This window comes from Haematobia irritans, chromosome 2, assembly GCF_050003625.1.
Source record: "Haematobia irritans isolate KBUSLIRL chromosome 2, ASM5000362v1, whole genome shotgun sequence".
NCBI lineage: Eukaryota > Metazoa > Arthropoda > Insecta > Diptera > Muscidae > Haematobia > Haematobia irritans.
The window spans coordinates 162678347-162696574 of record NC_134398.1 but is presented as its reverse complement, the minus strand read 5'-3'; the positions used below and the strand labels follow the sequence as shown (position 1 = coordinate 162696574).

Sequence of the window (18228 nt, the reverse complement as noted above, 5' to 3'; positions counted from 1 at the left end):
CAATTTTAATGGGCCAAATGAATTATTACTCTACAGATTAAGGAAAAAATGGATCAAAAAGGAAACAATTTCTGAGAAGTGAAATTTGTAGGGGCAATTTTATTTAATGAAAAAATTTAAATTTCTTTGTGAAATATTTTTAGCCCGCTTCATAAAAGATTATAAAGTCTTAAGATAAAATAAAAGAATTTGGTTATTCTAGAAATTTAATTGTCCTCACTATTTGCTAACCCATAATATTCTAATCGTTTTCCAGACATACAAGATATATGTCTTAGAGCCGACTCTATTTCAATTTCCATTTCATTAATAAAGAGCTTACGACCAACTCAAAAGACTGTTAGTCACTATTTATAAAATAATTTATAAAACTGAATTATACAGGAAACTACCACTAATGGTCGAAATCTTAATGTTTTCCTGTAGAAATAAAATTTTGACAAAAAAAAATATTTGGACCAAATATTCTAAAGAAACAAAATTTGGACCAAATTTTCTATAGCAATAAAATTTTGACAAAATTTTCTATCGAAGTAAAATTTTGACAAAATTTTGTATAGAAATAAAGTTTTGATAAAATTTTCTATAGAAGTAAAATTCTGACAAAATTTTCTATAGAAATAAAGTTTTGACAAAATTTCCTATAAAAATAAAATTTGAACTAAATTTTCTAAAGAACTAAAATTTGGATACAATTTTGATAAAATTTTCTATAATAATAAAATTGGGACCAAATCTTCTAAAGAAACAAAATTTTGACAACATTTTTATAGAAATAAAATTAAAAAAAGTCTATTTAATTTCGACAAAATTTTCCATAAAAATAAAATTTTAACTAAGTTTTTTTTTGTAGAAGTAAAATAAAAAAATTCTTTTGAATTTTGACAAAATTTTCTATAAAAATAAAATTTTAACAAAATATTCTGTGGAAATAACACTTTTACAAAATTTTCTATAGAAGTAAAATTTTTACAAAATTTTCTGTAGAAATAAAATTTTCTATAGAAAAAAATTTTCTATAGAAATAAAATGTTGGCAAAATTTTCTACAAAAAAAAATTGGACTAAATTTTCTAAACTAAAATTTTTGACCAAATTTTCTATAGAAATAAAATTTGGACCAAATTTTCTAAAGAAATAAATTTTTGACCAACGTTTCTATAGAAATAAAATTTATTTAAATTTATTATCAAATCTGGGGATCGGTTTATATGGGAGCTATATATAATTATGGACTGATATGAACCAATTCCTGCATGGTTGTTGGATACAATATACTAACATCACGAACCAAATTTGAACTGAATCAGATGAATTTTGGTCTTCCAGAAGGCTCCGGAGGTCAAATCTGGGGAACGGTTTATATGGGGGCTATATATAATTATGGACCGATATGGACAAATTTTTGCATAATTGTTAGAGACCATATACTAACACCATGTACCAAATTTCAGCCGGAGTGGATGAAATTTTCTTCTCTTAGAGGCTCCGCAAACCAAATCTGGGGATCGGTTTAAATGGGGGATATATATATAATTAATGGACCGTTGTGGACCAATTTTTGCATGGCTGCCATGGAGATCGGTTTATATGGGGGCTATATATAATTATTGACCGATGTGGACCAATTTGTGCACGGTTATTAGAGACCATATACTAACGGCATGTACCAAATTTCAGCCGGATCGGATGAAATTTTCTTCTCTTAGAGGGTCTGCAAGCCAAATTTGGGGGTCCGTTTATATGGGGACTATACGTAAAAATGGACCGATATGGCCCATTTGCAATACCATCCGACCTACGTCAATAACAACAACTCGTACCAAGTCTCAAGTCGATAGCTTGTTTCGTTTGGAAGTTAGCGTGATTTCAACAGACGGACGGACGGATATGCTCAGATCGACTCAGAATTTCACCACGACCCAGAATACATATGGGGTCTTAGAGCAATTTTTCGATGTGTTACAAACGGAATGACATAGTTAATATACCCCCAACCTATGGTGGAGGGTATAAAAATCTATTGAATTTCGACAAAAGTTTCTATACAAATAACATTTTAACATTTTCTGGAGAAATAAAATTTTGACAAAATTTTCTGTAGAAATAAAATTTTTAAAAATTTTTCTATAGAAATAAAATTTTTACCAAATTTTCTATAGAATAATTTTGGTAAAATATTCTATAGAAAAAAAATTGGCAAAATTATCTACAAAAAAAAAGTTTGGACCAAATTTTCTAAAATAAAATTTTGACAAAATTTTCTATAAAAATAAAATTTTAATAAATTTTTCTATAAAAATAAAATTTTAACAAAATTATCTATAAAAATAAAATTTTAACAAAAATTTTCTGTAGAAATAAAATTTGGACAAAATTTTCTATAGAAATAAAATTTTTACAAAATTTTCTACAGAAATAAAATTTTTACCAAATTTTCTATAGAAATAAAATTTTAACAAAATATTCTATAGAAATAAAATTTTGAAAAAATTTCCTATAGAAATAAAATTTTGAAAAAATTTTCTTTAGACACAAAATTGTGAAAAAATTTTCTATAGGAATAAAATTTTCTGTAGAACTAAAACTTTCTCGACGCATTTACAATTCAAACAATATTTATACACCCTCAAAATTATCGCTAATAGAAAGGTTCATTAATTCGAAGAAAAAACGTTTTTTATATGTTAACCACAAAAATTTGATTAAAAACTGCAAAATAAGAAAAAGTTTTTTTTTTTTGTTAATTTGGTAAATTGTTGTAGAATTTCATTCAACTTTTGTTAGATTATTTTTGACACGAGTGGCAGAACGCATTTTAGATTTTTTTACTCCAGGTTAGGTTTGGTATGGTGGCGGCCCGATATTTCAGGCTAACCTAGACTATTCAGTCCATCACTGAGTGCTGCCCGATTCTATGTTCAGACCTATGAGAAGGGACCTCCTTTTTATAGCCGACCCCGAAAGGCGTTCCACATTGCGGTGGAATCATTTAGAGAAGCTTTGAAACACGCAGAAATGTCGCCAGCATTACTGAGGTGGGATAATACACCGCTTAAAATTTTTTTTGTGTTCAGTACCACAGACTGATAAAGGGTGATTTTTTAAGGCCTATAGGCAAATAAAAAAAAAAAAAAAACAAGTAAAATCTTTATTTGAATGTGGCAGCAGTTAAATGAGTGGAAATGGTAGCAATCTGAAGTTGTCTGTAATACATATCAACTATCTTGTAAAGAGAACTAGAGCTAAAATTTCTTACATAATCATTTAATTAATCAAATTATTTTCTTTATTTATTTCCAAAATGTTAAGAAATATATGGAACAACTTTTACAAGAAATGAAATCTACTTTTGTGGTAAATACAGTTCATAGATTGGGACAATTGATATTTAATTATGAATGTAGAATTTTCATTACATCAACTGATTTCCAACCAATCTCTTCTCTCTGTGTGTACCTAAAATTCCACTTCTTTTTTATATAAAATACAAAAATTTATTTTTTTTGTATCATGATTTATATCCCTGATACTTGTGCTGTTTATTTTGCCATTTTCATTCATTCTCACTTTGTCGTTAACTAAGTATAGCAATATCCGTGAAATTTATATGTACGTGATTTTTTGGTTTAACATAAAATTTATTGCTTTTTAACTTTGTTAAGACATACGAATAATTTACAAATGTTTTCCCTCGCAAAACGAAATAAAGAAAATGCATCTGGTATGATTCATTATTTTTGACTCTTTTGCTTATCAAAAAAGGAAAACACAAACGGGTGTTTAATTCTTAGAAGGCTATGTCATCCAAAGCAAAAAAAAAAACGGAAGGGACAGCAAAATTCAAGTTTGTTTATTTTTCTTTGACACAAAAAAGTCTTAATACACATACATCTAACTTAGTTGATTACTCATAATGTTATGAAACAAACAAAGGACCTCTTACTACGATTTTTCGATCTTCCCTTTGCTTATTGTTGTAGGCCAAAGGATACCAGTCATGTGAAACACCAAACCATGCGTATTGTTAAATAAACATTTTTCATATTTTCACTTGTGTGACCAAGAGTGTTGATTGTATTACACCAACAAACACACACACGCACACACACTCTCTAACAATGAGAAATATATTTTTCCTATATATATATTTTTTTTTGTTTTGAAAAATGGGGGGAAGGTTCATATCCTAGAAATTCAATGGCAAAAAATAAATAAACACCAATAGCAACCCGAAGAAAATAAATAAACCTTAAAATGGATGGTTAACTAAATATAATGGACAACCCTCATTGCATTGCTTCAATAGAGAATGACACAAGAGCTGATGACAAAAAAGGCCAAGGGCTGCAAACACCGATGTCAACAATTTTCCTTTGTGCACCCCTCATAACCGCCTTGGTAACCAACCAAGCGAGTATAAAATGTGAATTTTTTTGTTGCCAACAAAAGTAAAAAAAAAAACGATGAGTAAATTTTCTTAATTTTACTTTAAGGTCGGTCTTTACGGATTTTATCAATGCTCTATTATAAATTGAATTTTTCACTGGAAAATATGGTCGTGAGGCCAAAGATTTCATGTCCTTAAAATAAGTATGCGAATTTGGCTCAACATAGAAGACGCATTTCTGTGATGTAAAGTTGTTATACCCTCCACCATAAGATGGGGGGTATATTCATTTTGTCATTCCGTTTGTAACACATCGAAATATTGCTCTAAGACCCCATAAAGTATATATATTCTGGGTCGTGGTGAAATTCTGAGTCGATCTGAGCATGTCCGTCCGTCCGTCTGTTGAAATCACGCTAACTTCCGAACGAAACAAGCTATCGATTTGAAACTTGGCACAAGTAGTTGTTATCGATGTAGGTCGGGTGGTATTGCAAATGGGTCATATCGGTCCACTTTTACGTATAGCCCCCATATAAACGGACCCCCAAATTTGGCTTGTGAGGCCTCTAAGAGAAGCAAATTTCATCCGATCCGGCTGAAATTTGGTACATGGTGTTAGTATATCGTCTCTAACAACCATGCAAAAATTGGTCCACATCGGTCCATAATTATATATAGCCCCAATATAAACCGATTCCCGATTTGGCTTGCGAGGCCTCTAAGAGAAGCAAATTTCATACGATCCGGCTGAAATTTGGTACATGGTGTTAGTATATGGCCTTTAACTACCACGCAAAAATTGATCCACATCGTTCCATAATTATATATAGCCCCCATATAAACCGATCCCCAGATTTGGCTTGTGAGGCCTCTAAGAGAAGCAAATTTCATCCGATCCGGCTGAAATTTGGTACATGGTGTTAGTATATGGTCTCTAACAGCCATGCAAAAATTGGTCCACATCGGTCCATAATTATATATAGCCCCCATATAAACCGATCCCCCGATTTGGCTTGCGAGGCCGCTAAGAGAAGCAAATTTCAGCCGGATCGGATGAAATTTGCTTCTCTTAGAGGCCTCGCAAGCCAAATCGGGGGATCGGTTTATATGGGGGCTATATATAATTATGGACCGATGTGGACCAATTATGGACCACCGTGGTGCAATGGTTAGCATGTCCGCCTTGCATACACAAGGTCGTGGGTTCGATTCCTGCTTCGACCGAACACCAAAAAGTTTTTCAGCGGTGGATTATCCCGCCTCAGTAATGCTGGTGACATTTCTGAGGGTTTCAAAGCTTCTCTAAGTGGTTTCACTGCAATGTGGAACGCCATTCGGAGTCGGCTATAAAAATGAGGTCCCTTGTCATTGAGCTTAGCATGGAATCGGGCAGCACTCAGTAATAAGAGAGAAGTTCACCAATGTGGTATCACAATTGACTGAATAGTCTAAGTGAGCCTGATACATCGGGCTACCACCTAACCTAACCTAAGACGTTTTTTCCTTCTATGAATACAATTCAAAGTAGGCTAACGCTGTTCCAAAGAAAATAAGTGGCCGTTTTTCGGCCGGGTTTTAAAACCATCCCCAATGCACAGAGACAAACTGAGCTACTGCAAACCAACAGTTAGGGTTCACACAGTCTTTTAAATCTAAAATTAAAGGAAGCTCTAATTTTGCTTTGGGGTCTATTTTCATACTTCAGTTACAACTATTGGATGTCATTGGATGGGTTTGGGGCTTAGATTTCTGGGCCCGTTTTTATACTGACCAATTTTTATGCAACTTCATTTTATGTTTGGGCTCCATATTCATTATGAAAATAAACCCCAATATTTCTAATGAAAATTAACCCCAATTTCTCTTTTATGATTATACCTCGTTTTAACTTGGAGCCTATTTTAGCTTTCTGGGATTTGAAAATGATGGCAACTATACACATATTTATTATTCAGAATATCATTGTAAAGTATTAGGTTTTACTTGCATGGCCGGCCTTTGGCAGGGGTCTAACGCTAACGCGAAAGAGATTCCTATTTAATTTTAGGGTCGATTTTCATGCTTCCGTTATATTGTGTTATGGCTCATATTCATTATGGAGCGTCACACCACATCTGTGGCCCTGTTTCATTTGTGTTTTGTGGCGCTCATTTTCGTGGGACCCATTTTCGTACCGCCCTTCGAGGCGCTTTGAAAATGGTCGCTATGGAAAGTAGCCCCAAAAATTAAATGGAAAATAAAAAAAAAATTATATGGAAAATAAAAACACCAAACTTTAATGTTTTTTTTTTTTGGGAGTAACTCGATTGTATTTTTGGGCCGTTTGCAGGCCGCTATGAAAATGGGCCCCATGAAAATTAGCCCAAAAAACTAGATGAAATGAAAATTATATGGAAAATAACAAAACCGTTTGCATAACTTCATTATTTCAATTTCTTTTTTGGGATTGTACTTTGCATTCAAGTGGGGCCTATTTTCGCATTCTGGGATTTGACAATGGTTGTAACTATACACACTTTTGTTGTAGCATCCGTTAGATTTGGATTTGATATGGCCGGTATTCGGCCGAGGTTTGAAGTTTTCCCCTATGGATAGAGTCCAAGGTGGGCTAACACGATTCCCAAGAAATTCATACTGAGTAACACATATTTAATTTTTTCCTAAACTTCGTACTTTTTCCATTAGTTTGGGTGCCATTTTCACACGGTCCTTTAAATAACAGGAGAAAAAGAGTCTCAAATTTATTTTAGAGTCGATTTTCAGGGTTCAGTTAAATTTTGTTTGGGCTCATATTCATTATGAAGCATTGTCCCGCATTTATGACCCCGTTTTGGGGCTCATTTTCCTGGGATCCATTTTCGTATGCCTTTCGCGGTGCTATGATTATGGACAACATGATAATTGGTCCTTTAGATTTTAGATTTTGAGTCCCAATGACTTTTAGGCTTTATTTCATAATGAAATCATACCCTAATTTGAGGATCTTATTTCATTTGTGATTTAGAGGATTTCATTCATGGAGGCTTATTTCGTGGCACCTAAATCTAGGATTTATAAAATTGAAATTAGGAGTAAAACTGCAAACAAAGATGTATCATCCTCGGAACTAAAAAGACTTCAATTTTCAGTTCATTTAAAGATTATTTCGAAATGTGTTTTTTATAATGACTTTCGAATTTAGAAAAACTCTTAGTCTAAGAATTCGATAATGTCGAAAAAAATATAATTTTCCGCTTTGATTGTCTTGTGGTGTTGGATGTTAATCGATTTTCCTTACTCTGACAACAAAATCATCACCCCAAAGTTGGCAATGCCAACATTCTATTTGATAGGGTACACAATAAATAAATGATGTTCGAAATAGCCACTGACAATAACAATTCCATAAAATGCTGTGTTTGTTTGAATTTGAAAAATGATTGTTGACAATGTCCAGCCAGTCTCTATTAGAGAGAACCCTCCCCTCAAACAAAAAAAGTCTCAAGTTACCTTTCTTCGTGCTATTTCGTCTAATCGAAGTTAGTGAAAAATGCTCATGAAGCAATCACATAGGTTGACACGCCTTAATTGCACTTTACCAACAAAGCGCCCCGGCAACCCCTCCATAAAAACTCCTTATACGTTAGTAGAGACAAAATTATAATTTAATTTGAATAATAAACAAATACAGAAATTGTCAATTCATTTGCTTGTGAAATAGCACCAAAATGCAGTCATTCTATAGAATGGCACCACAACTAACAGCAGTATCCTTACATATGGGGCCTGCATTAATTCACCCCTGATCAGTATGGTGTTGGGTTCACTAACACGCTAAGAGTTTGTGGCGTGTGTCAGTGCATAGTGTTGGGTTACATTAGCCACGCTTCACACTGTTGTCTTTTAGTGTTGATGCATTTCGTATAACTGGGTGATGTTTGTGGGTGTGAGGGAGAATGAGAGATAGAGAGAGTGAGCAGCTCATTTATGAATCATGGAGGGTTAATGCAACCGTTCACTGATGACTGTTTAAAAATTTATCATCCATTGCCTGTCAAAGCAAAAGAGCCTTGGTAACATTTATGCTTGCAGGTCTATGTGTTCGCATATGATAAAAAGGTAACGGTATAATATAGCAGACAGAAGAACACCATATAGCCAGGGTTATAGGTGTGTCCATGATTCTATCTTTTTCATGGGCTAACAATCACTGAGCTAGTCTGATAATAATGATGAATGAGTTGTGACTTATGATTTGTGGTCAAACCACAGGGATAATGACCATCACAAGACAAATGGTCAAAGGAAAATTTTTCTTCTTAGAAGCATTCGTGGTGGTGGTGCAATGAGATTTAATTTGTATGGACGGTACAGGGTAACTAATATGTACTGCAGCAACGTAAGGACCTATATGTTTTTTTTTTGCTTTATTTCAATTTTAATGTTAAACTTTTTCGAATTGGAAATAAAAATTTAAAAAATTTTCTATAGGAATAAAATTTTGACAAAATTTTCTATAGGAATAAAATTTTGACAAAATTTTCTGTAGACCTAAAATTTTGATAAAATTTTCTGTAGACCTAAAATTTTTACAAAATTTTCTATAGAAATAAAATTTTGAAAAAATTTTCTATAGAAATAAAATTTTGACAAAATATTCTATCAAAATAAAATTTTGACAAAATTTTCTATAGAAATAAAATTTTGACAAAAATTTCTAAAGAAATAAAATTTTGACAAAAATTTCTATTGAAATAAAATTTTGTATAGAATAAAAATTTTGACAAAATTTTGTATAGAAATAAAATTTTGACAAAAATTTTTATAGAAATGAAATTTTGAAAAAAAATTCTAAAGAAATAAAATTTTGACAAAAATTTCTAAAGAAATAAAATTTTGATAAAATTTTCTATTAAATTAAATTTTTGACCAAATTTTGTATAGAATTAAAATTTTGACAAAATTTTGTATAGAATTAAAATTTTGACAAAATTTTGTATAGAAATAACACTTTCTATAGAAATAACATTTGAACAAAATTTTCTATAGAAATAACATTTTGATAAAAATTCGCTATAGAAATAAAATTTTGATAAAATTTATGCAGAAATAACATTTGGACAAAATTTTCCATAGAAATAACATTTGGACAAAATTTTCTACAGAATTACAATTTTGACAAAATTTTATATAGAATTACAATTTTGACAAAATTTTCTATAGAATTACAATTTTGACAAAATTTTGTATAGAAATAAAATTTTGACAAAATTTTCTATAGAAATAAAATTTTGACAAAATTTTCTATAAAAATGAAATTTTGACAAAGTTTTGTACAGAATTAAAATTTTGACAAAATTTTGTATAGAAATAAAATTTTGAAAAAAATTTCTATAGAAATAACACTTGGACAAAATATATTATAGAAATAAAACTTCGACAAAATTTCTTATAGAAATAAAATTTTGACAAAATTTTCTATAGAAATAAAATTTTGACAAAATTTTCTATAGAAATAAAATTTTGACTAAATTTTCTATAGAAATAAAATTTTGACAAAATTTTCTATTGAATTACAATTTTGACAAAATTTTGTATAGAATTAAAATTTTGACAAAATTTTGTATAGAAATAAAATGTTGACAAAATTTTTTATAGAAATAAAATTTGGACAAAAATTACTATAGAAGTAAAATTTTGACAAAATTTTCTATTGAATTAAAATTTTGACAAAATTTTGTATAGAATTAAAATTTTGACAAAATTTTGTATAGAAATAAAATTTTGGCGAAATTTTTTATAGAAATAAAATTTTCTATAGAAATAAAATTTTGACAAAAATTTTTATAGAATTAAAATTTTGACAAAAATTTTTATAGAATTAAAATTTTGACAAAAATTACCATATAATTAAAATGTTGACAAAATTTTGTATAGAAGTAAAATTTTGACAAAATTTTCTATTGAATTAAAACTTTGACAAAATTTTCTATAGAAATAAAATTTTGACAAAATTTTCTATAGAAATAAAATTTTTATTAAATTTTCTATAGAAATAAAATTTTGACAAAATTATCTATAGAAATAAAATTTTGACAAAATTTTCTATAGAATTAAAATTTTGACGAAATGTTCAATAGAAATAAAATGTTGACAAAATTTTTGACAAAATTTTCTATAGAAATAAAATTTTGATGAAATTTTCTAAAGAAATAAAATGTTGACAAAATGTTCTGTAGAAACAAAATTTTGACAAAATTTTCTTTTGAAATAACATTTGGACAAATTTTTCTTTTGAAATAACATTTGGACAAAATTTTCTATAGAATTAACGTTTTGATAAAATTTTCTATAGAAATAAAATTTTGACAAAATTTTTTATAGAATTAAAATTTTGACAAAAATTTCCATATAATTAAAATTTTGACAAAATTTTCTATAGAAATAAAATGTTGACAACATTTTCTATAGAAATAAAATTTTGACAAAATTTTCTATAGAATTAAAATTTTGACGAAATGTTCAATAGAAATAAAATGTTGACAAAATTTTTGACAAAATTTTCTATAGAAATAAAATTGTGACGAAATTTTCTAAAGAAATAAAATGTTGACAAAATGTTCTGTAGAAACAAAATTTTGACAAAATTTTCTATTGAAAGTAAAGTTTTCAAAGAAATTTTTATCAAGATTTTTTTTTAGGAAAAGACTTAAAAAATATTCTTGATCGGGTTTTAAGAAGGCTACATATGTCAAATTTGCTATCGGTTATATATAAATATGGATCGATATGGACCAATTTGTGTACAATAATTAGAGAGGTATATACAGACTTCACGTATTTAATTTCATAAAAGTTTTCTTAACTTCTTGTCTGTGCCTATTATCTTAAGTTTATTTCCACAAAACTCTAAGTGGCCTATCCCTCTTGTTATAAAAACCTCTAGGCTTAGGTTAAAATTTACAGCCACTTTGGATAATTAATCATAACGCTAATCATTTATCTTAAATTTTCACGTAAATCCCCTAGTTGGATTATCTCTTTTAATATTTTGCCATTTTAATATTTGACTCCAACTACAATTTTGAAGAGGTTCAAGAGTTGAATGCAACACCCAACACTCAAAACGCACATACATACCCGCTGTGCGTCATTCATTTATTTTCGACGTTCATGAACTCTTACATCCTTTGGCAAATGTTGCATGTCATCATGCATCACACCCAATTCTCTTGCAACACCCACAACACAACGATGATGATAACGATGATGGTGAGGACGATGATGGCTATTAAAGCTTCCCTATGTTAGCCCAAAGTCAATGCAATGTGAGGGTGAATAACCTGGTCTATACTCGTATGCAAAGGGGCAATGTAGACATTTATGATTTTTCTTTTTTGGTTTTTACCCCCAAGTTCTTTTTGCAATGGAGCTTTTGCACTACTTATGTTGGCATCCATGTTTTTGAATATTCTCAATTTTTTTTTCACTACAAAACCAAAAAATGTTTGGACCAAACGAAGAAAACAAAAAAAAATGCAGTTGACAAAAAGGGAATATTGAATGCAAAGGAAGAGAAAGGCTATGAACAACAACGGCTGTATGTGGCAACAAAGTTAACACAACATCGAGTAAAACATGCAACATCAACACCAGCCTCAACAAAAGGCCACAACAAAGCTGAGACTGGACAAAAAGATCAGTTGACGCTATTTGAAAGTCTTTTTGGTGAAAGGAAAGATTGTGGAGATGGCCAAAAAGTCTGGGTCGAAACGAATTTTATATTCCTGCTTGCAGGGAGTTTTGTTAAAATTCATATCGGTTTTAGATGAATCAGGTGTCTCCAAAACGGCTCCTAGGGAGGATAAAGGACATAGGCGATTAATCTATTTTGGTCACCACCAAATGTTGTTTTTGGGCAGAAATAAAAATAGATTTGACTAATTTTGCAAAGCAATACAAAATCGATTAGTCCACAAAAATCGACGCGGTTTATTGGACTTCGGACAATTTTCCCTTTCTCTATGTCGAATTTTCGATTATGTCGTAAAATGTCGATTTAAAGATTTTGTGTGCTACGAAAAAAGCGAAAGTCGTTTTTACTTATTTTGCAATGAAATCCAAAGTCGATTAGTGAAGAAAACAAATAAATAAATAAACGGACTCCAATCATCTGACTCCGAATATATCAATGTGTCAATTTTTTACATGGGGGCTATATACAATTATGAACTTGATATGGAGCAATTTTTGTGTGATTGGGGATCGATTTATCTCAGGGCTATATATAACTATAGACCGATATGGACCTAGTCATGCATGGTTGTTGACGGCCATATACTAGCACAATGTACCAAATTTCAACTGACCCGGATGAAATTTGCTCCTCCAAGTGGCTCGAAAACCAAATCTCTGAAATGGGTTATATGGGGGTTATATATGATTATGGAATGATATGGACCACTTTTGGCATGGTTATAAAATATCATATGTTATAATACCACCATGTACCAAATTTCAACCGGATCGGATGAATTTTGCTTCTCCAAAAGGCACCGGAGGTCAAATCTGGGGATCGGTTTATATGGAGGCTATATATAATTATGCACTGATATGAACCAATTCCTGCATGGTTGTTGGATACCATATACTAACATCACGTACCGAATTTCAACCGAATCGTTCGAATTTTGATCTTCCAACGGGCTCCGGAGGTCAAATTTGGGGATAGGTTTATTAGGGGGTATATATAATTATGGACCGATTTCGACCAATTCTTGCATTGGTGTTTGAGGCCATATATTAACACCACGTACCAAATTTCAACTGAATCAGATGAATTGTGGTCTTCCAAGAGGTTCCGGAGGTCAAATCTGGTGATCGGTTTATATGGGGGCTATATATAATTATGGACCGATGTGGACCAATTTTTGCATGGTTTTTAGAGACCATATACTAACACCATGTACCAAATTTCAGCCGGATCGGATGAAATTTGCTTCTCTTAGAGGCCTCGCAAGCCAAATTTTGGGGTCCGTTTATATGGGGGCTATATGTAAAAGTGGACCGATATGGCCCATTTGCAATACCATCCGACCTACATCAATAACAACTACTTGTGCCAAGTTTCAAGTCGATAGCTTGTTTCGTTCGGAAGTTAGCGTGATTTCAACAGACGGACGGACGGACGGACGGACATGCTCAGATCGACTCAGAATTTCACCACGACCCAGAATATATATACTTTATGGGGTCTTAGGGCAATATTTCGATGTGTTACAAACGGAATGACAAAGTTAATATACCCCCCATCCTATGGTGGAGGGTATAACAATTCACAAAAATCAAAATGTCGGGCTAATCAAATAGAAAGTTTAGATATTAAAACAAGTATATACGGCCGTAAGTTCGGCCAGGCCGAATCTTATGTACCCTTCACCATGGATTGCGTAGAAACTTCTACGAAAGACCGTCATCCACAATCGAAATACTTGGGTTGTGGTATCTTAAAACTTCTTAACATCGTTTTCTAAATTGTGAGTTAGTCCATACGTGGGGTCACTTATATGGGGGCTATATACAATTATGAACTTGATATGGACCAATTTTTGTGTGATTGGAAATCGATTTATCTGAGGGATATATATAACTAAAGACCGATATGGACCTAGTTAGGCATGGTTGTTAACGACCATATACTAGCAAAATGTACCAAATTTCAACTCACTCGGATGAAAATAGCTCCTCCAAGAGGCTCCCAAAACCAAATCTCGGGAGCGGCTTATATGGGGCTATATATGATTATGGACTGATATGGACCACTTTTGGCATGGTTGTTAAATATCATATACGATCACTACGTACCAAATTTCAAACAGATCGGATAAATTTTGCTTCTCCAAAAGGCACCGGAGGTCAAATCTGGGGATCGGTTTATATGGGAGCTATATATAATTATGGACTGATAGGAACCAATTCCTGCATGGTTGTTGGATACCATATACTAACATCACGTACCGAATTTCAACCGAATCGTTCGAATTTTGATCTTCCAACGGGCTCCGGAGGTCAAATTTGGGGATAGGTTTATTAGGGGGTATATATAATTATGGACCGATTTCGACCAATTCTTGCATTGGTGTTTGAGGCCATATATTAACACCACGTACCAAATTTCAACTGAATCAGATGAATTGTGGTCTTCCAAGAGGTTCCGGAGGTCAAATCTGGTGATCGGTTTATATGGGGGCTATATATAATTATAGACCGATGTGGACCAATTTTTGCATGGTCATTAAAGACCGTATAGCAACACTATGTACCAAATTTCAGCCGGATCGGATGAAATTTGCTTCTCTTAGAGGCTCGGCAAGCCAAAGCGGGGGATCGGTTTATATGGGGGCTATGTATAATTATTGACCGATGTGGACCAACTTTTTGCATGGTTGTTAGAGACCATATACCAACACCATGTACCAAATTTCAGCAGGATCGGATGCAATTTGCTTCTCTTAGAGGATCGGCAAGCCAAATTTGGGGGTCCGTTTATATGGGGGCTATACGTAAAAGTGGACCGATATGGCCCATTTACAATACCATCCGACCGACAATAATAATAAGTACTTGTGCCAAGTTTCAAGTCGATAGCTTGTTTCGTTCGGAAGTTAGCGTGATTTCAACAGACGGACGGACGGACGGACATGCTCAGATCGACTAAGAATTTCACCACGACGCAGAATATATATACTTTATGGGGTCTTAGAGCAATATTTCGATGTGTTACAAACGGAATGACAAAGTTAATATACCTCCATCCCATGGTGCAGGGTATAAAAAGAAAAAAAAAAATAAATAATATAAAATAAAATAAAATAAAATAAAATAAAATAAAATAATATAAAATAAAATAATATAAAATAAAATAAAACTAAATAAATAAATTATCCGACTCCAAAAATATCCTTATGACAATTTTTCCTTTCTCGAAGTCGACTTTTCGATCAAACTTATTTTAACTAATATTATTCCAAAGTCGAGTAGTCAAAAAAAAAAAAAAATACTCCAACCCTTCACCTCCCAAAATATCTACATAGCAACTTCCCTTTCTCCATATCGAGCTTTCTATCAAAACAAAAAAAAAACATTCTAACCCTTTGCCTTCAAAATTTGTATATGGCAGTTTTCCCTTTCTCGAAATCGACATTTCGACATCCAAAATCGATTTGACTCATTTTTCGGACATCAATAATTCGACTCCGAAATTACCCATACGACAATTTGTCCTTCTCGAATAACATACGACTTTCCGATCATTGTTCAACGCAAACAAAAGTTCTTCTCCTATTCGAATTCTCTTTCAAAAAGTCAATTAATTACTATCAAATTTGACAATTCTTCCTTGACAATTCTCCCTTCCTCGAAGTCGACATTCATAAGTCGCTTTTGTAAATTTTTCAACGCAATCAAAATTACAAAAAAAAAAAAATATATACTTACTTCGAATATAAGTAAGTATATTTTTGTTTGTCCTTTCAATTCAATATCGACTTGTTGCTGCAAAATATGCAATAATCGATTTTCTTCACTAACAATTTCGATTTTCGTCTCTATTGAATTTCATGACAAACACGAAAAGTCCGTTTTACACGTTATTTTCCCAAAAAATTTTAAAGTTGACAACTTGACTCGTTTCTTAGGGCGAAAGTTGATGTACATCTACATCTCAAATCGATTAAATTTCTGTAAAAAAAATGGAAGTCGATTAATCGAGTTTGTAGCCTGCAAAATGATGACATCGATTAAATTAAACCTCCATTAGTAGTATTTGTAGACGTCTTATTACAGGATATGGATTAAATTTTTCTTGCAATTCATTTTTTATTTTATTTTTTATTAAAAGTCACTTAGTCGTTTTTGTTCATTGCCAAAATGATTATTATATTCGTCTTTTAATCTTGACAGCTAAAATTCTATTTGAATCATTTATTCAAAAGTCGATTTGATGACGATAAATGTTTGTGGCAAATATTCCATTAATCGGTTGTGGTCATTACTTAGTGCTGATTGTGCCCACTATTTTGGTCACTATTGAATATTAAAAGTCGATTAGTCTAAGTGACTCCCATTTTCAAACAATCGAAAGCGTTTAAGTCTAATTTGAAGGCTACCAAAAAGCCAAAGGCTAAAAAGCTTACTTTCTCATATAAATTTCAAATCGATTTTTTAATTTTGTCGTTTTGGGTAGTTAAAATAAAGAACATCATTGGGAGTGCATCTTTTGGAAGTGATTTTAAAGTTGTGCCTTTGGAAGAACTTCCATTTTTTTTTTTTGCTGGGAAGATGATCATAATCGTTCACTGCATGTACACAAAAATGCCTTTATTTTGGTAAGAAGTCGATTTTCGACATTCGCATTTCTTGTTCTATGGAGATCAGATTAATTTTGTTTGTAGATTTTTTTTTTTTAAATTACATGAATTTCAATTGAATTCCATTAATTAATATATTTACCATTACTTAGAAATATGTTACAAACTCCACGACAATACCAAGAATACTCCTTCGTTCTTTGTACGATACCTTAAAAGGAAAGGAAATCAAAACAACTTTTGTCTGCAATTGAATCTCCAACATGTGGGGTTGTTGGTTCACCAGAAGAAAAACAAAATCTTTGACTTCCTGCAAAAATGTTTGCGATTGTTTCGACAATGAAGCTTTGAGTATACAACCTAATAGATCTACCCAATCTTCCACTCTTCGATAGACCATGTGGTCTTTTTTTGAGTTTCAACGATGACGTTCCGTGTTTTTTCACTAATTGTTTATTTGGGGAGTGTCCTGTGGCTATGTTCAACACAAAAAGGGTTTTTTGTGCAGTTGGGTATCTCTCGCCAAGCCATTGTTCCGTGTTTTGTGTCAAAGTTGATTTTTGGGAATGGTGATGGGGAAAGCAAAATAATAATTTGCGATATCTTCCTTGTTTTGGAGTACAATGTTTGCCATATGAATAACAAGCCACAAACTAGGGGAGCGTATATGGGGTGTTTGAGGTAACTCATACCTTTTTCGAAGATTGATTTAAATATCTGGGAGTTTTGTACAGACTTGCTTGCAATGTTCTCTATGTGGTTTCTCATCTACCCTAAAGATAGTTTTTTTTCTTCTTCTTAACCACAAATATTTGCATTATTTGGGGTATCAACCTTTAGCAGATTGTCTAGTCTTTGCGGTTTGTTAACCTATTCCCGTTTGTCTACTAATGCAAATATTAGTTGAGATAAAATAGTTATTTTTGAGAATTGCGAAATTTTATTGATTGTCTTACAAGATGGCTGATATATAGTGCAATCAACTTCATGTTGTATTCATAAATAAAATTATTCGTAATAGAATTCAAGTGCGATATTATGATTTTTTATATTTGACAGGAAAACCACAATGCCCTGAACTGATGTATTAAATTTTGTACGATTTTTCCAATAATTCAAGTCCATGTGGAGAAAATATAACTTTGACCTGTCTGAAATTTGTTACTTTATTTTATATTGCATATTATTTTAATCCAATTCCCAACCAATTCAAAATTGGCTAAAGACAATATTCGTTTTTTTTGCTCTTTAATATTAAAATCTTATAGTTGCAATTTATTATTGTTTTTTTTTTTTTTTTTTTTTTTTGTAAAAATTACATATAATTTATTACGGGCAGATGAATAATACCATGCAGGTGTTCATATGCATTCGTTGAAATTATGGAAAACGTAGATGCTGGTGAAAAAGTGCTTTATGATTTACATGAAGCAAAGAAAAACGAAATAAAAAAGTGGGAAGAGTGAGAAAAAAATATGAAAGAATATTA

At 31.7% G+C, this 18228-nt stretch overlaps 1 protein-coding gene and 1 long non-coding RNA gene across 3 annotated transcripts in view; one reads left to right on the top strand and one right to left on the bottom strand.

Moving 5' to 3' along the window:
* Positions 1-18228, top strand: part of robo3 (roundabout 3) — a 410915-nt gene that overhangs the window by 219350 nt on the left and 173337 nt on the right. The gene's annotated exons all lie outside the window — the stretch shown is intronic.
* The window catches only part of LOC142226663 (uncharacterized), a 95718-nt gene that overhangs the window by 66949 nt on the left and 10541 nt on the right, over positions 1-18228 (bottom strand). The gene's annotated exons all lie outside the window — the stretch shown is intronic.